This window comes from Ambystoma mexicanum, chromosome 12 (assembly GCF_040938575.1).
Source record: "Ambystoma mexicanum isolate Mex_15411 chromosome 12, UKY_AmexF1_1, whole genome shotgun sequence".
Taxonomy (NCBI): domain Eukaryota; kingdom Metazoa; phylum Chordata; class Amphibia; order Caudata; family Ambystomatidae; genus Ambystoma; species Ambystoma mexicanum.
Window position 1 is genome coordinate 599,522,682 of NC_090936.1, and position 23,419 is coordinate 599,546,100.

General features: G+C 44.5%; 2 protein-coding genes across 5 annotated transcripts in view; one reads left to right on the top strand and one right to left on the bottom strand.

Moving 5' to 3' along the window:
- FAM216B (family with sequence similarity 216 member B) overlaps positions 1-23,419 on the bottom strand; it is a 515,713-nt gene that overhangs the window by 240,028 nt on the left and 252,266 nt on the right. The gene's annotated exons all lie outside the window — the stretch shown is intronic.
- The window catches only part of LOC138513871 (lectin-like), a 67,187-nt gene that overhangs the window by 243 nt on the left and 43,525 nt on the right, over positions 1-23,419 (top strand). The gene's annotated exons all lie outside the window — the stretch shown is intronic.

The following is a 23,419-nucleotide window of genomic DNA, read 5'->3' on the forward strand; positions in this document are numbered from 1 at the left end:
GGTGTACCGCGGTGTAACCCGAGGGAGAGCTCTGGGATCTAGAATCTAAACCTGTAGGACCTCTGTAGCCCGAGGATAGGTCTGCTGCCAAAAACCTGCACTTGTAAGATCTGTGGGATCCATATATATTGTTGCCTTCTACGGCCTTTAACCTATAAGATTGGTGTAACTTTAGGGATAGCTGTGTTTTTTAGGTGGTGAGCTTTGATGCCTAGCAGTACACCTGTGCGATTTACAAAACCTTAGGAACAACTGCCCTAAACAGAGCCCAAAAGATTTCAATCATTTAATAGCTGGCTCTGCTTTCTATATTGTGCCATCGCTCTGGCATAGTTAAGGTCAAATCGAATTGTCCATGGACTTTCAGGGCATAACATTTCTCAATAACTTTTGACCCCTTCCATTACAAATTTCTGAATGGCTTCATATTTGAAAATAGGTTTTCAACACAGGGAAAAAGAATTTGCCCAAATCTCTCAACATTAGGCGCTTCGATTGGTTGGGTTTTTGCTGCGCACATAGATTTCAACAGGAATTGATGCTCTGTAAATCAATCTGCCCAATTCTGAGAAGTTTTAAGATTTATCTGTAGATCACGCATGCGCAGAATGAATGTTCATTTTTTATAAACCCACTGCCTGTATGTTTGGAAGATGTATATTTCATGCATGTATATTACTATGGGCCTCATTCCGAGTACGGCGCTAACCAATGGCGCTATTAACGCCTTGGTTGACGCCGTACCCGGACCGGCAGCGCCTTGGTGGTTGGCGGAATTACCGCCCCATTCCAAGGTTGGCGGGGCGGTAATTCCCCAATCCCCATTTACCCTTCCCCATTCCCATTCCTGCCCCATAGGGCATAATGGGAGTGGGGAAGGCGTCAATTACGCCACCGTAAATTACGGTGGCGTAATTAACATCAAGGTCCCTTAGCGCCATGGTATTTAACGCCTGCTAAAAGCAGGTGTTAAAAGCACCATGGCGCTAAGGGAACTCGGAGTATGGCGGTAAGGGATTACCGCCACCGCTCTCGTTAGCGGTGGCCGCTATCCCTTACCGCCATACTCGGAATGAGGCCCATATGTAGGAACACTCTGATCAAAATCAGAACCGACTTGGATGTCAGTTTTCACATGTATGTGAGCCGTATAGGAGATGTAAATTGCATACACACACAAAATGTAAAACGCCAAGATGCCTCATACACGTAAAAAAACTCACCTCAAATGTAGACGTGACTTTAATGTGACCTTTGATAGAAATGGCCCGTATGAATGCGCATTTGCTATTATGAGCTCCACATGGAGGAGATGTACATTCTGTACATGCAGTCCATTGTAAGTTTGAAACTGACATTGAACTCACATCAAAGTCAATACAGACTGATGCCAGTTTTCATATGTATATGCGAATCACAGGAGATGGACATTGCGTACATTTATGAAATGTAAAACTTGTATATGCCTCCTTTACGTGCAAAAAGCTCACATGACAGTCAAACGTCACTTTACTGCAAGTTTTCATACATATTGGGGGCCTATGCGACATGAGCAGTTTATATGACTTTACACCGAAACACTCATATGCTACATATGCCAGCCACTCACACCCTATACATGTTCTTACTACTGCCACTTATGAAAAACTTACTCTGGGATCAATGGAGCTTTGTAGGGGCTGTGATTTATTCTACACTGGATGTAGGACCCAATCCCCCAAAATCGCTTAACTTTGTGTTCCTGTAAACATGGGTCCTTTCATATCTTCTTATTGTTTGCAATGTTTACAGAACTTTACTATGCGTTATCTCGGTTAGTTAAGCCACAGTGCAGAGTGATATGCAAGGATGATATGCATTCTGGGGGTTAGATTTATTAAGGAGCATTAACTGTCACATAGGATGGACAATACTATGGGAGTTTGTAATTATTTGTGGGGTCCTGCCCATGCTGCTGGGATTTGCGCACCCTTCCCTGTTTATGTTCTTCCTGAGGGTTAGCACACAAAACTGCAATTATCCGTAGATAAGTGCACACCCTCCATTCATTGGTAATATAATTCATGCGTGAAAAGCCCACAAAATCCCTTCCAAAAGGATAGCCCTACTCAAAGGGCGTATATTCTAGACAAAGAACAGTGTGTATGTTTAAAGTTCATCTATTTCATTTATTAATCAAATCTCATCATGAAAAACCGTTTGCAGAAAATCCCATGTAACACATTGACATATCATACATTGAAACCAAATCTAGAAAAGCACATAATATCAAGAAAAACACATATCATATCAAACCAGTGATCACATCTCACACATCATTTCTCACATCCGCTTTCATCCCCATTCATACAACCAACCATTCATGCTTGTGCAAAAACCACAATTTTAATGATTCTGTTCTGAGAACAGAACTCCCATCTATTGGGCCTAAATCCTTCATCTACTGAAAAAGCACAGTTGACAATAATTTTTCTCTAAAAGTCGAACAAGGCGAATGTTCAAAGAAGCTTGCTTATGAACATATATCAATTGCCACATTTAAAAAAAAAATTAGACCCAAGTTCGACCCAACTCTAAAAGGAGTGGGCTCTGTGGTAATGTCTACTCGAGTTTCGGGCCCCCAGACAGACATATACCATTTCTATCTGGTGCACCTCATCAGGACATATACATTTTAAATCTCAACCAGTTCTTGTTGACGTAATTCAGCTTGATATGTAGTAGGTGTTGTCCAATGTTCAACATACAATTTCTTCCCATTTACAAAATTCCATGCTTCTATAGGTCATACTGTGTTACTGTGGAAGCCACCACTGTTTCTCGGAAAACCTGTGCACAGCTGTGCCCGGAGTGTATTGTGCTGCTTTCAATTGGATCTTCTTCATGTGGTTAATATATCTTGGCCACAATGACAAAAAATAGCTTCCTTGCTAGAAGATGCTGTTTCTATCTTGTAGGTGTGGCCCAATTCCTCAGTGCGGATTTATCCTAGCCCAGTGTTAATCTAGCCCAAAAAGACTCAAAGGGAAATCTGCATCCATTCACGTTGCCCGCACATTCCTCCGAATAGACCCTCCTTCCATTTTACTTTCCCTTGCTATGTGTGTCTGCAGACACGTTCACTCTGGCCGCTTGCGTGGTCTCTTTGCCCTTTGGTGGATCTCTCTGTTCTCCTCCAGACTCTCTCAGCATCAAATTCTTCTGCTCCTTCCTGCTTCTGTACTCTCCAGGTCCTCTCTGTCATTCCAGCTCGCTCTGAGGGCTACAACATGGACAGACCCCTCGCCTATCCTCATAAACCATGCTGCCCACTTGCATACCCATAGTTACATGCCCAACCTCACATCCACCCTCTTCTGCAGCACACCCCAAGAAAAAGGAGTAATCTTTCACTGCAACTATTTTCATCCCACTTCCTAATCTGTGTACACCCCCTCCATTAGGGTATCCATTTCCCTAATCATTCAGAGACTATATAAATTTAACTCGCTTACACAAAGACCATGTCCACCATGCGCTCCCCTACTGATCACCGCACAGGGCTGGTTAGTAACCCTGCCACCACAGATTATGTGCCTCCATCTCCTATCTCACTTGTATGGAGTTCAACACCCGAATGACATGAAAGAATAAAGCTGTCACAGCTAGGAGAGCCAATGCAAACATACCCTCTAAAGTCATTGAGACTGAATAGATAACAAGAATACAGAAGGCCAAAAAGAACGTCGCACGTTTGTTTTCGACATGTCTGCCGGGTCTGCACACACCTTCACGCCTTTCCTTTGATTCATGTGCAAGTTCAAAGGAGCTGCCCATCAATCGATGACCTGGGATTGGGAGAGTCCACTGGGATCAGCCTGCTCCTCCTCTGGCACTGTGCTTCGTGGTCTGTGGCTTCATTCCTCATGGGGTCCGGACTAGCTGGCATGACCTCCTCAACATGACATTCTGTGCTGCACCATAAAAGCAGGTCATGGCTGTTAGGAGACATCGTGTGCTAGTCATCTCTTCTCACACTAAGGCCATCACCACAATCAGTGATTGTATGATCTAGTGCATCTAATCTCTCAATCTGTCTAATGTGTGCGAGTTGTGGTCTCTCTGAGTCCATAAGCACAATGTTTAGGTTCTGCACCAATCTCAAATAACGTCTATCACTAAATGCACGTGCATGGCTGACACCAGATATTTGAGTGTAGGGGCTTATACCTAAGGTCATCCCCAACAACACCTGACAAGTGAATATGCTTTAGTGTATCCTTGACCTGTTTGACATCTGCGTACGATTATCTGCGTGTGATTGCATCCCATGAATTGGGCATGGGTTCTGCATGCAATGCATAGCATATCCCACAACTGTAGACAGTTGCTCTTGGGGTAGTTGTAACGATTTGTACCACATTCCACCTCTCAGCATTGTGCCCCATAGAATATGACTGAGTTCCATGAAAAAGTCCCCTTTGTCCCTGTGATGCATACTTCACTCTATGGCTTTATAATGTCACTACACTAGTCATCGCTCCTAATCATTCAACTGTTGCATAATTATCTGCATGCTGTCTGATGCTCCACTGTTCTTCGTATAGTAAATTATACTAACCATCGGCATGCTATGTCATGCTCCCATGTTCTTTGTACAGTGATTGAACGGCTGTGTTGATTATACCCGCTATCTGTATTCTATATATTGATACACTGTTCCGTGTATAATAATCAAACTGCTGCATACATTATATCGTCTAGCCGCATGCTATGTGATGCTCGACGGTTCATGTCTGTTCACACTATGGTCTGCCCAACGGCCATTGAACCTACTTCAAAGCTTCAACACATGTGTGACGATTCGATGGATCTTGTCACTTCTCCCCAGAGGGGAGCCCTTCCCTATGAGACTAGGGAGGTGAGGCCGATACCCAATAATCTCCCTAGGGGTGGTAAAACGCAGGAGGACATCATAGGGAGAAAATACCCCCATGGGCATAAGGATTCCCAACCAGGGAATGACCTCCCCAAATCCTTACCCCTAGACGCTGTCTCCTTGTTGACTCCTTCCCTTTCACAATTAGAAACTAATACTATGGGCCTCATTACACGGTAGGCGGAGGACCAAAGTGCTATTAGCCCCTTGGTCCATGCGGTAAAATACCGGCACCGCCTTGGTGGAAAGGGGAATTACCGCCCTATTCCAAGGTTGGCGGGGTGGTAATTCCCCCTTCCCCCATTGCCCTTCCCCATTCCCATTTTTGCCCCATAAGGCTCTATGGGAATGGGGAAGGCGCTAATTACGGTGCCGCAAATTGCAGTACCGTAATTAGCACCCTGGTCCCTTTGCGGGTTGGTTTTTATCGCCTGCTAAACAGCAGGCGTCAAAGTACCTACCCGCAAAGGGACCTTGTAGTAAGGCAGTAAGGGTTAACGGTCACCGGTACCATTACCGGTGACCGTTAACCCTTACCACCTTCCATGCAATGAGGCCCTATGTGTTATAGTGATGTTTCCACTGTCTCATCCGTGAAGGCTAATAACACTGAGACGAAGAACAACCAAGAAAACACACAGATTACTGGTCAAAGGAATCATCTAAGATCTGAGATGAGGTGGTGATTGGAAGATATGAAGATCACCTAAAAGACATTAATAGTGAGCGTTGACACTGCGCTGGGGCAGGCCCAGCCATATAAATTATACATTAAAGAAGGACTAAGAAAAAGACGAATCCGGAAGAGCGGCGATAGAAGCGGGTGTCCATCCTGCACTGCCTGGGAAATTCACACCCATGGCAACCGGAGCCCAGAGGGACCACTAGTCTTTAGAGCAGAGGAAGCTGAAAGACGTTGCATTAACTGAAGTACGAACACAGAGTTGTGGAGAAGTAAGGAACTTGGTGGTGGCATGACCTCAAGGAAGTGGACCGTCAGGTCTTTTAAGTACCCAGAGACCACCGCACTGGCTCCGTGGAGGTGCATAAAGAAGGAAGAACGTGGAAAGGCACACGCACAGAGGATGCCTGTGGAGGTTGCAGAGTCAAGTATACCTCAGGAGTGCTCTCCCTCGTCACAGTAGTGATACCGAGAGAACCAAGAGTCAAGTGTTCCTCTGGGTGATCTCCATCGTCGTGGGTGTGATGCCCAAAGAACCAAGAGTCAAGTAGTCTTTGGGAGTGTTCCGCCTTTTGGCAGTGCTGGTGCCAGTAATCCAAGAACCAAGTTTTAATTCAGAATGGTTTTCCTCGTGGCAGTACGAACATAAAAAGACATAAAAAGACAGTAACTTGGGAGTGAGCTCCCTCATCACAGTAAAACTAGAAAGAACTACCAGAAAGATAAAGAACAGTCTGAAAGTGATTTTCCTAATCAAGTATTGACTACAAGCAGAAGTGTTCATAAAGTCTTGACATCATTGTTTGAAAGTCCGTTGGGAGAACTAAAGAGACTTTTTCAAATCTTTTGATCAGAACTGTCACGTATCAGCTTATGGAACTTTTCCAGATGGACCAGGAGAAGGGAGTCATTCTCCTGGTTTAGGTCTGGTTGGTAAATCAGACACTATTTCAAGAGACAGCTTTATGAGTCAGCCGGTAACAGTAATTCGTTAATGTGAATTTTTGGTAGATTTACTGCCTAATTATTGCCTAATTACTGCCACACTCGTAATGAAGTCGCATATCTAAACATGTAATCTTGTCAGCCTCTTTACTCCATGGCGCCACATATGGCAGTAAGCACTATACAAATACCATATAACATTACATAATGCACCAAACTCTCACATGCCTTACACCACACAATCTTACGATACATATTCTTACTGCATACACTGTTAAGCCACACACTCTTACAACACATTGGGGGTCATTCTGAGTTTGGCGGTGCAGGGAAAAAGTGGTAGTAATTCCATTACCCCCACTTTTTTTGGTGGTAACAGAATTGCCTCCCTTTTTTCTGCACAGACATTTTACAGGTTTTGGCAGAATTACCACTGGCAGAATTACTGCATAGTAACTCAGACGGTTTTTGGAGGAAAAGTGGAGGATTTACCTGCATCATCGGTAATTCCGCCAGCGGTAATTCCACCTAAAATCCCCAATGGAGTTCTATGGACTCCATAGATGGGGACTAACACCACTATTCCACCACTTGTAATCCTGTGTTAAATCCATGGGACCAGGTGGTGTTAAAGGTATCCTTTTTGGCAGTCATTTGGTGGAATTATCACTGAATTAACGCCAAACTTGGAATGAGCTCCATAGATTTACGGCAAACACATTTACAATACACACACTTACAACTCATCCTCTTACAGCACAGCTCTTATGCCACATATTCCACACACACTTAAAGCTTATTGAGGCCATCAAAGATTGCAGACTGGCCGCTATACAAGAGCATTTACGTCCCATTATGTCACATTGCACCTGTTTACCAAAACAGGTAAACTCTATGGCATCCGCCACTGCTTACACCTGCAAGCTAATCAGAGCTGCCAAACCTTTCCTCTCCATGTACAGTTGTACCATTTTGGCCAGAGCTCTAATTCTGTCCAAATTGGACAACTCACTTTACCTGGGAGCCAATTAATATGTCATCAACAAGATTCAGATTCTCCAAAATAAAGCTCTTAGAGCAGCACTAGTCATATCAAAAAAAGAACAAATATCAGATATAAGGAGACAGAATAACTGGCTTCCCACCAACGATAAAATCCTACTAAAAACTGCCACCTTAACATATAAATGCCTGAACAACGCTGCCCCACGCTACCTCACAGAAAGATTCAACAGAACATCTTCCAACCGGCCAACAAGAACTGCCAACTCTGATTGCCTGTTGGTTTCTAGGTTTAAGCTTAGCAAAGTGGGAGGATGCAGTTTCCCAGTGAAAGCTGGCCAGCTCTGGAACTCCCAGTCCCCTCCTTGAGAGCAGACCAAACCCACTCTCACTGTAGACATAATATTATCTACTGGATCCAAGAAAATGACTTCTAGACATGTTATACCTTGCATTGTATATATTATTTCTGCACCGGTGAATCCTTTATTTTTGACTGCCTTATCTTGCATTTGTACAATTTCTTAGATTTCTTTACTTCTTGACTGTACCAGTAGAAATTATTCTTACTGTATGTGTGTATTCTATTGTTTATATATTTGTTGCATATTCTGTACAGCCCTGTAACCTAAGCTGAAAGTGTCTTGTTTCTGCTGCGCCCTGATACCCTCGGGTCTGGCGCGCATTATAAATAATAAAACAAACAACAAACAAACTTATGGCACACCCTCTTATGACACACGTTCTTATGAGAAATACTCAAACGAATGTCAGAAACCTGAGAGCGTCCTCACATCTTCCCCCCTTTGATCCTTTGTGCAGGTGGCCAGGCAAAGGCCATCACTTTTGGATCTTGACCCTGGAGCTGGAGAAGCGAGGGGAGATCTCCTGGGTGGAGGGTTCTTGGGTAGAGGGAAGGAAATGTCCTCAGGTGAGATACAGTATTTCTCCTTTTCATCCAATGATGAAACGCTAGTCCCAGAAGCTACTGTGGGATATTGTTATTCCATTCCATTTGATCAAAATAACATCAGGAGAAAAGACAAGCCTCGAAGAACTAGAAGGAGGGTGAGAAAAAGTGGGGCACCTTTTGATGACACATGATATCCCCCTTTCCGTAGTGACAACCAGCCCAACCCTTCCCCAACCTTTCTAGGATATTGTAAGCCAGTTCCCCTTATTTCTCCACAATTGACATTTGACAGTACTGGGATGAAGAAGAGGCAACTAAGAGCAATGAAGACCATGCCCTTTTACCACTCTAGTACTGGGACAAGGAAGCCGCCTGCTAAGAGTAGTAAAGGTCAGGCATGTCACATTAAAGAGAGTCAGGCAGGGCTGAATAAACATCCATACCTGCGGCCTGCCAAGGGGCTGCAGGTGTATAAATGGAGTCCAACCCAGTGGTAGAGGGAATCAATAGGAGCATGACCAGGAGGTGGGCGCAGAGAGCAGAGGACCAGACTGCATGGTGTGGTAGTGGAGACTTCCTGGCGCAGAATAGGAAAGTTGAAGGGAGCTGTGCAGAAGGCTGCCCTGTTCATTTCCATTCAGCGTGCTCGTTCCCCTGGGTTGGAGGACCACCCCAGGAGTGTCTGAGGTGCAGGAACTGGAGCCCTGACCCAAAAGGAAGAAGGCTGTGTGATTCACACTGCAGCACAAGCATTCAGAGCCATCAGTGAGTTTCTAATGCTTGAGAAACCCAGTGTGCGTGTGTGAGCTGAAGCGTTTTCTGAAATACATTGTATCGGCGTGGTCGCGTATAGTACAAAACATGTTTTTGAAGGTCTCCAAACAGTGAATTGTTCAACTAAAGGGAAACAAACAACTCTATCTGTTAACAATACAACAAAGGGAAATACTTTGTATCAGAGTGGTCACGTGTGCCAAAGAACACGCTTTCAAATGTCTCTGAACCCCGAACTAATTAATTAAAGTGCAACAAATAGTTACATTTTTTCAATATTATATTAAATAATAGGGAATGTCTTGCATCGGAGTGGACACGTGTAGCAAGAAACATGTTTTTTAAGGTTTTCACACATTGAACTATCCATTTGAAGTGAAGCAAACAATTATTGAATTCCCGTACATTGAACTTTGCATTTAAAGTGAAACGAACAATTATTGAACTTCATATGAATGGAAAACAAACCCTAAGCCAGAAGTCTAATTATTGAACACTGAATTGACGTAAGACTCTGCTGTTACACAGAACTATAACTTTTCTACTAAACAGAATTAAACAGGTGAAAGTTAAAGGAGGGGAGAAAGTTTAAATGAATACAAATCATCACACATTGTAGTGCTAGAACAAATATAATTATAAACCAATCGCAGTATGTTGCAATATAAAAGGATGTGAAAAGAACAGGCATACAAAGGATACTGAAGCTTGATTTACAGTGGCATTTCCAACCTGAAAGAAAGCTAAAACATTGCATGAACTGTACACTTGAAAACAAAGTTCAACTAAACTACAGAAGACAGGGGCATTTTGTGTTTGTTTTGGAATTGTGGCACTTGGAACTTGGGGAATGGAACCCTGAGTCCTGACGTGAATCCTTTCATTTCAAGATCATATAACCTGTGTGATTTGGAACTTTGGGAAGGGAACCCTGACTCCTCACTAGAAGCCATTCATTTTAAGATCATTTAAATTGTGTGATTTTGAACTTGGGGAAGAGAAATTCGAGTCCTAACTTCGAGCAGGAAACCCTGAGATCTGAAGAGTCTATTGCCTGCCTTTCTTCTCAGAAAGGGAATTTTGAGACTTTACATTGTTGAACTGTTCTATACTTGGGGAAGGGAGCTGAAAGAGAACTGCGAGTTGGAAGAAGCTCAGGACTTTGTGTTGAACACTGTCTTATTTTTGGCTGCTAACATCCCTACACATTTTCCGTCTGATTCATGGAATTATTTGCATGAAAACACAGATTTGCGCGCCTTTCTGCCCAAAAATCCCCATACTTCAAACAGGGATTTTCAAGCAGAAAGGCGCGCAAATCTGTGTTTTTCATGCAAATAATTCCATGAATCAGGCAGTTTATAGTTATAGTCGTGAGGACAAGCATAGGTTTCGGACACAAACCGATTCCTAAGTTGAACTCTTTGGCTCAGAATTTCCTTCGTTTTATTTAGGCAGGAAAATTCCACCTCAGTATAGGCCACGTTAGTCCTTTTTCATCCTGACATTTAAGTTAATACACTTGGTAATTTTGAATTTAGAATCTGTTGTCTGTGTCCTTCTTCATGATGCCTTCACGCAACATAAACTCTTATGATAAGCATTTATGACAAACACTGCACACGCTTATGACACTCACTCTTATAACACACACTTTATTTCGGCACACACTCTTACAATGCACACTGTTAAAACACACCAAAGGCGAAGCCAGGATTGTCTAAAAAGTGGGGCCTGAACCTAATGTAGTTGGGCCCAGCGCAGTGACATTAACATCTGTAAATGCCCACACAGTGTTGCTAAGAAGGCATTTACATACTTTGGACAGGCCTCTCCCGCTCAGACCCTCCCCTGTCTACATCTCTGAATCACACACTCTTAAAACACACACTCTGACGTCACATGCTCTTGCTCCACATACTCTTATTCTATGTGCTCTTATGCCACACACACGCATCATGTGCTTGTGCGCTATGCACACGTACACTAGATGCTCTTAAGTCGTGGCTTTTATGCCAAACACTTATTCCACAAACGTACATAATACACTTTTACTGTACATGTACATTTACATGTAGAAGATGTACATGTACACAATTATACATATGAAAACTCACATAAAAGTCTGGACTGACTTTAATGTGAATGTTCTTACTATATGTGACGTAAATTGCATATATGTGCGAAGTGTAAAACTCCTATATGCCTTCTACACAGATACAAACTCACATCAAAGTTAGACCTCACTTCAATGTGACCTTTCATACATATAGAAGGCATATTCTTTTGCGCCTTGAAACACTTGTGTATAGGCGCGTTATAAATGCCATAATGTCAAAAACATTTGGCTGAAAAAAAAAATGTGAATGTCTTTTTTTAAAATTTTCTGTTCGAAATGGGGGGGTTGCCCCCCCCACGCCGTGTTTTTTTTAAACCCTTTTTTTTACACACGAAACGAAAAAAAACATGTAAATTAAAAAATAACACATTTGATTTTTTTTTTTCGCCCACATGTTTTCGACATTATTGTCATTCGAAAAAAAATGCACTTGACATATTAACTGGATACCAAATGCCATATCATATATTATATATCATATCATATCATACCATATCATAAATCATATCATATAAGCCATGCTTCGAATAAGGTACATCCTCTACGAGAGCTGTACACGTGCATGTGGGAGATGTACATTTCTAGAACACACTGGGCCTCATTATAAGTTTGCCGGTCTGGGGAAAACGGTAGCGGTAAGCTTGCCGGTACCGTAGTTCCCAGACCGGCAAACTACGAGTTGTGTTCTCGGGTGCCTTTCTGCCCGCCAGATCGGACCTGTCGGGCAGAAAGGCACCCACGATCACAGCATGTCGGATGCACCAGCACCGTTATAAACAGTCCCGGTGCATCTGACCTCCCCATTCCCATTGAGCCCTATAGGGCTCACATGCAAATGGGGAGTTATGGATTCCGGCCCCTGGCAATGGGGAAATACAGGGTCCGAAAAGGTCGGAATGGCACTGTACATCCCCATTGCCAGGGGCCAGATAAAATGCAACTCCGGCGGCAGCCGTGCTTGTGTGACAGGCACGGCTGCAGCCAGGGTTGTAATGAGGCCCACTCACTTCAACTATGGTATTGATGTAACCTGCCTGATACTTGAATTGAGTGTTAAAGTTGGATTTCTAGTGATATGGAGTGAATGTTTAAACATCAAGTGTTATGGTTGAATGTGTAATGGTATACAGGGAGTGTTAGTACTTTATTCCTACTCTTTGTAAACTTAACGTTTTGTTAGATGACTCTTAAAAACGTTTTTAAATATTATAATATAGCATACATATACACACAGACACTATATACAACATTTAAGCACTAAACCCCCAAGGTGGGGGCATTACCGTTAGGAAATGGTCCAAGGCCCAATTTTCATTCAGTCTTAATGAGGGCCCTAGTACCTTTACCTGCTGGTACTGCCCTCCACAGAGGGGGTTAACTCTGAGTATCCTCGCCCGATATCCAGGGGGCCTTTTGGGCTTGTTTTAAGTTGAGAAAAGGCACACTGATTGTTTCTCAAGTTAAAGACAAAATACAAAGGAAAATGACCAGAGTGAACATGGAGAAGGGGAGAAGGGAATTATTCCTAGTCCCTACTCCATTTTCATGGCGCCCATTGGAGTATACAGGCATCTGTGGCCACAGTATCAAGCTCTGTCTTACCAGTGGGACGCATCTAATTTCTAGAATGGGACTGATAACTGTGTTAATAGATATATGGCTCAGTTGTGCAGCGTACACACTCATGATACTTGTGCAACAAGAGAGATTGCTCAGTTGGCTGCCATATGCACTCACGATACCCATGCAACTCTAGGGATGGCTGTGCTATTTAGTGTACACCCTCATGATACCCATGTGACTCTAGTGATGGCTGTGCTGTTTAGTGTACACACACATGTTACCCATGTGACTCTAGTGATGGCTGCACTGTTTAATGTACACACTCATGATACCCATGTGACCTAGGGATGGCTGCGCTATTTAGTGTACACACTCATGATACCCATGTGACCTAGGGATGGCTGCGCTGTTTAGTGTACACACTCATGATACCCAGGTGACTCTAGTGATGGTTGCGCTGTTTAGTGTACACACTCATGATACCCATGTGACCTAGGGATGGCTGCGCTGTTTAGTGTACACACTCATGATACCCATGTGACCTAGGGATGGCTGTGCTGTTTAGTGTACACACTCATGATACCCATGTGACCTAGGGATGGCTGCGCTATTTAGTGTACACACTCATGATACCCATGTGACATAGGGATGGCTGCGCTGTTTAGTGTACACACTCATGATACCCATGTGATCAAGGAATGGCTTTGCTGTTTAGTGTACACACTCATGATACCCTTGTGACCTAGGGATGTACCCATGTGACCTAGGGATGGCTGTGCTGTTAAGTGTACACACTGATGATACCCATGTGACTCTAGGGATGGCTGCACTGTTTAGTGTACACACTCATGATACCCATGTGACTCTAGGGATGGCTGCACTGTTTAGTGTACACACTCATGATACCCATGTGACCTAGGGATAGCTGTGTTGTTTAGTGTACACACTCATGATACCCACGCGACCTAGGGATGGCTGCGTTGTTTAGTGTACACACTCATGATACCCATGTGACCTAGGGGATGGCTCATTTGTCTAGTGTACATTGTCATTGCACCTGTGTAACCTGAGAGCTGGCTCAGTTGTCTAGCATATTTTAAAAACAAAGTTTTATTGATATAACTGAACTTAATCAGTTTTACAATATTAATGTACAATGACACTAAACATAAAATCATATCAAAATTCATATTGCCTAGCATACTCGCTCATATTGCCCCTATAAACTGAGAGATGCCTTAGTTGTCTAGCATGTCCACTCTTGATAGACATGTAACCGGAGGGGTGGCTCAGTTGTCTAGCATGATATTTTGAAACCTGAGAGATGCCTCAGTTATCTAGAGAACGCATGCATGACTCCAGTGCACCCTGAGAGGATGCTTGGCTCTGTGGAGCACACATTCATGATTGCTGTGCAGCCAGAGTGAGTGAGTGAGTGAGTGAGTGAGTGAGTGAGTGAGTGAGTGAGAGATTGAGTGTGATCATTTATCAAACACACATTCTGCGGTCTCAAACATCTACTGATGCTGGCCGGCACTGCTCGAACCACAAAAAAGCGAAGGACAGGAAATATCTGCTGAAAAGCAAGGCTTTCAAAAGGCTCCTAGGCCAGAGGTGATTTGCTCCCCTCTGGATGGTCCTCTGATTCTCACTACAGGGATGAGGAGCACAACAACTGTCCATTCCTGAGAGGATAACCTGAGTCGCAGAATGACCAGTACGTCGCGATGATCGGGCAGGCGAGTGCAGCTGAACTTTGCAAAGGATGGCCCGGCAGTGGCGGCTGGACCTTTCTGGATATGACCCAGGGCCTCATTATAGCTTTGGAGATAATTGTAGAGGAATTACTGCTAACCTCGTTTATCTTTATCTCCACTCGGTTCTGCCACTGTACAGCAGAATCACAAGTATGGTAACAGCGTTGTAAGTCCCAGTTTATGCAGACTATAGGCCTTCAGTGGTATTTCATCGAATTTACCATGAGTGGTAATTTTGACAAGGTTAATTCAGCTGTGTTTAGAGTGTAGGGTTTACCTCAAGCTATTTTCTGCAGGTAAACCCTACACTTCACCTCCAAAATAGGAATTTGCGGAGGGAGAGTACACAATGTATTGTTTTTTTTATACTGGTTGTAGATTTTCAGTGCTTTTTCAGCAAGACCACCATAAAGAGAATTCCCATAAACCTGCTGGGAGTTGACAGTGGCTCTTACTATGGTACATCCCCTTGATTGCAGCCCAAAGGAAAGCGTGTTTTGTAGCTTTCTGATTTGAAGAAGGCATCATTTTCAGACCTACTAGATCTTTGGCCCAAAAGATGTCTGCAAATCCAACAAGAATCAAAGATGACATTCTGATGAAGTTGTAAGATTATAATTGGTTATGTATAACCCTGTAATACCTGAGAGGTTTCTAAGGGCAGACCTGGGATTCGAACCTGTTGCTCTGTGTCGTCTTGCTTCTAAGATGACCACGTTGCCACTGAGCTATACTAACTGTGCTTTAAGTGATTTAAGAAATCTTGTACAGAGACCTGCCACTATTGGCAGCCTCGCTGCACGTGGCTCTGGACGATGAAAGGGGGGTGATGAGGATGATGGTACAGTGGGAGAGGTGGAAGATGCAGAACCTGTGTTGTTGATCAGAGCAGGTCGGAAGTTCCCAGTTCCTCTGTGTCAGCCTCCTTTCTATGGGTTTTGCATTGGAGGATGGCACTGATATCTATGTGATCACTGCGCGCCTGCATTTTTGCATCTGGAATTTCTGAATAAAGTTTTTTCGGCGGTGCAGTGGGCACATTCATCCAACCCGGAGTATTATATGCAGTTCCATGTGGAATATTTTGTTTAATTTTGAAGCCTGGATCTGGAATATTGTGGTCTGGTATCGAGTACTGTGCCCTCTACTGGCAGGCCTTTCCGGATGTCAAATTTGTATAATTGTGTTAATTTTTAGATGCACTATCTAAAAATATTGCTTCTGAACCTAGAGGCGAAATGTAGAATATTGCACCCATTTCAGGGCGCTAGTCATGACTCAGACAGTTTGGGGGAAAATTCGAAGCACCTGCAATTTGAGTGGTTCAATGTCCTTCCATTTCCTGAATATTTTGGGCATATCAGCCTAAAATGTGTGAGGAGTCAAGCAGACATGGGACTTGCAAAAGAGAGCAGGATACCAACACTGAGTCCTGCATTTTCTTTTTCTAGCACCAGAACCCACTCTAGCAACAAATGGCAAAACACACGTTGTTATATTTCTAGCATGAGTTGGATCCACTGGCGATTTAAATAGATAACCCCTTTTCCCTTTCTAGCGTGAGTAGCCTTGCCAGGGCTCAGTGCCACGGGTGCATTTTTTAATGGGTGGGTGGGGTGTAAATATTTCCCACAAATATGGTTGAGCCACCAAACATAGCAGGGGTGCCCCAACCAACCAAGTGAGGTTCCAGAGGAGGATGTGCAACCCAGGGATTTAATAATGGGCTCAAATGGTGTGTTATACCTCACACTTTCATTGAAAAATTGGGTAAAAAGCCAGACCGTTTGCAAGGGGTTGTGTAGGGTAAATCAATCAAAAAATGCAATAGATACACGTCAGTGACAGTGCACAGGAGCATTTCCCAAATGCATTTTCCTGATGCCTTTGCCCACCATATATGCCAGTAATGATACTATACGAAAAACATGTCCACCCAGGCTCTGCCAATATGTGGCAGCATCCCTACCTAAGAACATATTCCAGTTGCCTTTGCCTTTAGCAATGCCATTAAGAAAACTTGTTTGATCTGGCTGCACAATTTAGGCCAATCTAGACACGTAATAACACTTATGCTAGGTTTATCCTTGATCCTCAATGACAAAGATATGGAGCGGAGCTGCGAGCCGAGGTGAGAGCAGTCTGCAGCAGTCCTGTAATCCAACCACATCGTTGTGCCAGGAAGTGGTTAATTAGCCCAGAACACCGCAGAGCGGTGAGCGGAGCTGCGAGCCGAGGTGAGAGCAGTCTGCAGCAGTCCTGCAATCCAACCACATCGTTGTGCCAAGAAGTGGTTAATTAGCCCAGAACACCACAGAGCGGTGAGCGGAGCTGCGAGCCGAGGTGAGAGCAGTCTGCAGCAGTCCTGCAATCCAACCACATCGTTGTGCCAGGAAGTGGTTAATTAGCCCAGAACACCGTGGAGCGGTGAGCGGAGCTGCGAGCCGAGGTGAGAGCAGTCTGCAGCAGTCCGCTGCAGACGCGGAGTAAAAGCGCGATGGAGCCTGAAGTGCGTCCTCCCACACCACCAGTAGGAAAGGCCAAGACGTCCTACCGGGAGTCGGAGGAACGCGGAGAATCAACGTCCAAACGAACACAGAAAATGAGGGTACCGGAGGCTGACGCCTCAGACGCCTCAGACGCCTCTGGGGCTGTGGTCAAGAGAGCGGAAAAAGCAAGACCCCCCAGAGGTAATCTCATAGTGAAAATGCATCAGAGGCAAGCACAAACGGGCTTACCGGCGTTGTGGGCTTCGGCTGCGGTCTCGACGCTGGTGAGCGCAAGCGCGCCTGAAACTGCGAGCCCGAGTTCTCCCGTCGGGTACGCCCCTGCCGACGCAGTGCCTGCAGAGTGTGGAGCGCGAGGAAGCCAGCCGGCGGTGACGGAGGTGGAAGAAGTGGGGAGCCCCTGCCACGGTGAAAACCCCGCCGGGCTGGGCGGGAGAGAGAAAAAGAGCATAGCTGACCCAGCTGCCTTCCCAAACACCCGCGATGCAGCGGGGGCCCTAGCCACCATCCTGGAGACGAGTGGTGGTGGCGTCAGGGTTGTCGGAGGATGACCGGCGTTGCCACCTTTGCAGGGCTTCTGCTGTGGGGCGGGCGGGGAAGGGCGGAGTGAGGAGGTGGACCACGTCTGGAAGACCCCGAGTTTGGAGGAGCCAGCGGGTAACCTGATGCCCAACAACGTCGACGTAGCAGCCAGCGGGAGGACTCCCCCTACATGTAACACCCCCTTGGAGAAAAGCCTCAACCCCCCCGGCAGCCAAGCCCCAGTGGATGCACTGGGGACAAATGTGCAGAACCAAAACAACGTGGAGAAGGGAACAAAAAAGACATTGCTTTCCCCCATGGGAACAGCAAAAAAAATGGACTGCCCTAAGAAAACTTTGAACATCAAGGCAATGATTCACTCAGATCATAAAAGCCAAGACACAGACCAGAGAAACACAACAGACGTGTACGAAAATCAGGTAAAGGAATACAAGGAACCAGTGGAAATCAGTTCCGGTGAATCGCCCTCAGACAGAGAGAGTAACGAAGTCTTTGAAGAAGGTAACAAACGAGGGGACGCACACAGAGTAAGTGACCAGGAGGACTCAACCAAGGAAACAGTGGACGAGAGTTCAAAGACCGGTGCAAATCAACAAAAAAAGAAAAAACTCAAATCTAAGAGAAACCAAACACCTCGGAAGGCAACTTCAACTCAAGGTAATAAAAGGTGTATAAAAGACTCGAACACAAAAAGTAGAGAAGAAGGAAAGATGTTTAAAAGAAAAAGACCATCAAAACTTCCGGCACCGCTACTATCTTGCCCCCTAAAAACATTCTTTACCCAACAGTACAAACGCAAACTAACAGTGGACTCAGAGGTATCAGATGCAGAGATGCTCGAAATAGCGAAAGAAATCATGCCAGGGTCAAAACTAAGAAAAACAGACGATACCCAAACTTAAAACGCCACACCTATGGAAAAAAAATCAAACGTCGCAGCATGTACAGAAAAAAGCAATGAGAGAGAAACCAAAGCCCAGTCCAAGAGCAGGGTGGAGGATCAGCCTCGGGAGAGACAAATGGAATCCTCCAATCCCAAGATCTCGTCGGATACAGAAATTACAAATTCAGAGCCCAACAAAAAGAAACAAAAAAACCCAATAACAAACAAGGATGAAAGGACAAAGGCGACCGTAGAAGAACATGTATCAAGCCTGTCTTTGGAGGAAACCCAAAGACCATTGGACCTAACAGATGACAGTGAACAACGGCTCGCATGGACGAAGCCGCACTTGGTCATGGAACTACAAACAGCGGCCCTACCATCCACAAGGAACTGGGAACTCCAACGGACACCCCGGAAGCTACAGGCGGGGAGAATGTCAACAAGCCAGGACCTTACTTCACAAACAGAACGCCGGGGCCCACACAGTATAGGCACGTCAAAAAGAGCTGAGAAAACCCAAACCTCTCCTAAAAATCGCCGGCTAAGCGACATTGCGCGGCCATTCACAAAGACACCTCGAACCAGAAACCGGACATGATAACAACCATGTCGGCAATGTCAATTGTATTAGCGCCCTTCTGTAAATTATATGAAGCACTAAAAGATGAAATACAGGACAACACAGCAATCCTCGCAAATATGAGCGCAAAAATGGCCCATGTAGAAAGCTATATAACGGCCATAGAAACACAGAAAAATATCCAGGAAATAAACTGGGAAAGAAAAATCGGGGCGCTTGAGCGAAAAATTGAACGTCTAGAACAACAAACTAGAAACCCTACACCATCCCAGGGTTCAAAAGTGGGAAATCTTCTAGAACTCCAAACACAGAAGCTGCACAGTGGAACAACAGGCCCGGAAGCCCGAACCCAGAAAGTGCTCAGTGAGAAAAAAGGCATGGAGGACATTACAGAAAAGATCCAGACAAACTTCTCTATAAACAAAAAAAAAGAAACAAGAGCGAGCACATCCGGCAAACTCCCTGTGGTCACTAAACTACTACCAGGACAATCGGTCATAACTCTAAAAAAAGGAGAGGTGAAAACAGATGAGATCGTAATCCTGGATGATCCCTGCTCCCCGAAGAACATCGCCCAAAGATCTCCACGAACAGTGGAAGAATTTATGACAGACTCACCGCTAATGAACGTATCACAGCACCGGGAAACTACCTACCCGGACAACAGAAAACAAGACTTAACTTCCAACGTAACAGCCAAAATAACGAGGGAAGTAGAAAACAATAGCAAAGAAAAAAGAGCCTCAAGTGAGGAAAAGGCCAAATGGGAAGAAACGAAACAAAGGGACAAATCCAGAAAAAAAGGTGACGTAGTCACGTCCACCAGTACGCATTTGAAAGCAAACAAACCATCTAGACGGAAAGAGAGTGCGAGAGATAGAAGTAATCTGAGACTCCAATCTCCCTCAGGAGAAAAGAGGAAAACGGAAACGACAAACAAGAGTCCCACCCGCCTATTTAAACTCGAACAACAAGTCATCACAAAAGAGTACTTAATCTTAAACCGACCAACCATCCTTCAGATCATGAAAAAATCAAAAACCCTTAGGGATGTGAGGTCAAGGGATATCGAGTTGGTGGAGCCTTATCACAAGGGCAGGACGGCGAAAGCCTATTTACATGTAAAGGCTGAGAGCATCACCCAAATGGACAAAGCAGTTTTTGAAGAAATGGCATCAATGGGACTCCAGCTGACCGAAATGATAAAGACCAAACGAGAGGAGCAAGACTGGAAAATAACAAAATTCAAAAACTACAAAGCGCATTATCACTCAAAAACAGAAGACCTATACGCGCACAACCGATGGAACAAGACAAAGGACAAAGAAAACGTGCATGAAGACATCAAACAGTACCGTAGAGACGCTTCACGAAACCAGAGAGGGGCCACGAACCACGCAGACCCAAACTCGCGCAAAAGAAGCAACGTGGATGACAACCATCGTCCACACGAAACTAGACCAAACAGAAGAAGTGGAAAAGAAGACCGAACACCACATCCAACTAGGCATTTCATCGCAAAAGCGGACGACCAGAAGAGCCCTCAAAAAACACAGAACTTTACACCTTCAAGAGGCCCGTGGGACTGGTTTAGATCTACCTGGTCTAAGAAAACTACAAAATAGCAGCGAGCAGGGCCGGGCCTCGAAATAGTGGGAACAACGTCGACCGTCGAGAAACGGCCCGACAAGGATCTTTTCACCCTCGGATCCTGGAACACCAGAGGACACAATCACCTAACAACGCCGGGAGATATGAATCTGGGTTTTTTCGACATTTTATGTCTACAAGAGACATGGCTGCTAGAGAAACCCACCTTGGACGGATTCTGTTTGGAAATCGCAACAGCAACGAGGGGACCCTTAGGAAGACCATCATCTGGGCTGCTAACGGCGATAAAAAACGGCCTGGGTCTCGAAGTGCCGAAGAAATGGAGAGAATCATATGAAATGTTGGTGACCCTGACCACATGGTCCCCATCCACCCAGAACGGCAAGAGGCCAAAACGCAAAACTTTGGCAATTATAAATTGCTACTGGAATCCCCAACGAACGACCGTAAAAAAGTTCTGCTCAACGATGAGTTCGACCATCGATCAACTATATGAAGAGTTTGACGAAATGGAGATAATGGTATGTGGTGACTTTAACGCAAAATGCAACAAAGAAAACCAGGGAACGTGGACAGACTCAACCTTGGAACGTAGAAAAGCCTGGATGGAAGTAATCAGCTTGAGAAACTTACAAAATACAGCTGCCCTATTCCCCAGCCAATTGAACATTCCAACTTGGGAACGGGGTGCCTCTAAAGCGACCTTAGATTACATCTTCATCTCCTTGGCCCGAGCAACACACATAACAAGCTTTGAAGTCATAAAAACGATGAATTGCGACCACAACTTACTCACATGCACTTGGCATGGGGGGAGACCTAGGAAACCGGTCTACACGGCCATGGTGGGAACTAATGCCCAGCAAACACGGTTATGCCTAACGGAAGCAAACCTCGAACAAATAAAATCGGTCTGGGAGAAAAAAACATCAGCTAACCAACAAAGCAAGAATAAAGAGAGACCAAATTATCTCGCTCTGCTTTTGCCCTACAAGAAACCGGCAGGAGTCAGAAGGACGCCCCAACCCCACATTGCCCACGCATATAACAAAGAGCTGGTAGAACAAAGAAAACTAGGGCGCCAACTAAAAAGAAGGGCAAAAAACTCAAAAAAAGAACAAGACTGGCAGGAGTGGAAAACTGAAGTAAAAAGATACGCAAATTGGCAGAAACAAACTAGAGCAGCGCAATACCAACTGGACGCTGAAGAAATGTTGAGAACACTGGCAACAAACAAATCTAGCAACTTCTGGTCATTAATCAAAAAAAGCAACCTCACATCGAACTCAGCTCTGACAGATGCTGTCCCAGAAGCGAAATGGATCGAGTACCTTTCGAGGGAGTTTGAAGAGCCCAAGGAATCAGTAGAACAGACTGAAACAACTACAATCACGACCTGGGTATCCACCTCGAACCTGGAAGTTATCGAATTAAAAATCAGAAAATTGAAATCATCTAGAGCTCCAGGTCCAGATGGATTAACAAACACCACCCTCAAGCAATTTCCAAAAGAATGGGCAGAGCTGATTGGAAGGATCTTCGAGGAATGCGAAAGAACTCAAAAAATTCCAGAGACCTTGCTAAAAGCTGTTATCGTCCCGATTTACAAGAAGGGTTGTCGGGAAGACCCAGTAAACTACAGACCAATCGCATTCCTAGACATTATGGGAAAGATCTTCTCTTCGATCATTCTGGACCAGTGGAGGATTTGGGAAAAATCAGCAAAGTGTAAAGACACTCTGCAAACCGGCTTCCAAAAAAATGGATCAACATCTATTAACATCTTGATAATTAACATCTTAAAAGCCAAAGTAAAAGAAGGAGCACCCAAGATCTATCTGGCGTTTGTTGATCTGTCAAAAGCATTTGACAAAATAGATAGAAACCTGTTATGGAAAAAATTGGAAGCCTGGGACTGTCCCCAATCGGTGCTCGATCCTCTAATCACACTACACTCGCACACAACTGTAAGAGTGAAGCTTAATCAAGAGGGAACCTTATCGGAGGAAATCCAGGTAAAAAGAGGAGTAAAACAGGGCTGCCCGCTCGTGCCGGTGCTCTTTATCGCCTTTCTGGGGGACCTGCAATACGCTGAAGAAAACATCAGAACATTTCCGCCAAAAATAGGGAAAACCACCATCCCCCGCCTACTATACGCTGACGACGTAATTTTGATCAACCAGACTAAAGTGGGACTGCAAAGGAAACTAACAAACCTTACAGAATACATTGCGACAAATCATCTGGAGATAAACAAAAATAAAACAAAAATCATGACACTTGAGAAAAAATTGAAAAAACCAACAAGAGCAGAATCATGGCACTTAGATGATATCAAAATTGAAACAGTTACAGAGATCAGATATCTAGGGTTCGAACTAGACAACTCAAAAACCGATCAGGCAATGCAAGCAGCAATCTGGGACAAAGCGAAGAGACTGTCAGCGCAAATGAGAACACTGGATAGGAAATTTGTCAAATTTTCGCTAAGCCCAGCAATCAATTTTTACAAAATGAAACTTGTACCGACGTCAATCTTTGGAACAGAGGCCTCACTAAGCATGCCTCAGACGATATGGAACAAAATAGAAGGTATGGTCTGGAAAGCCGTCCTAGGGC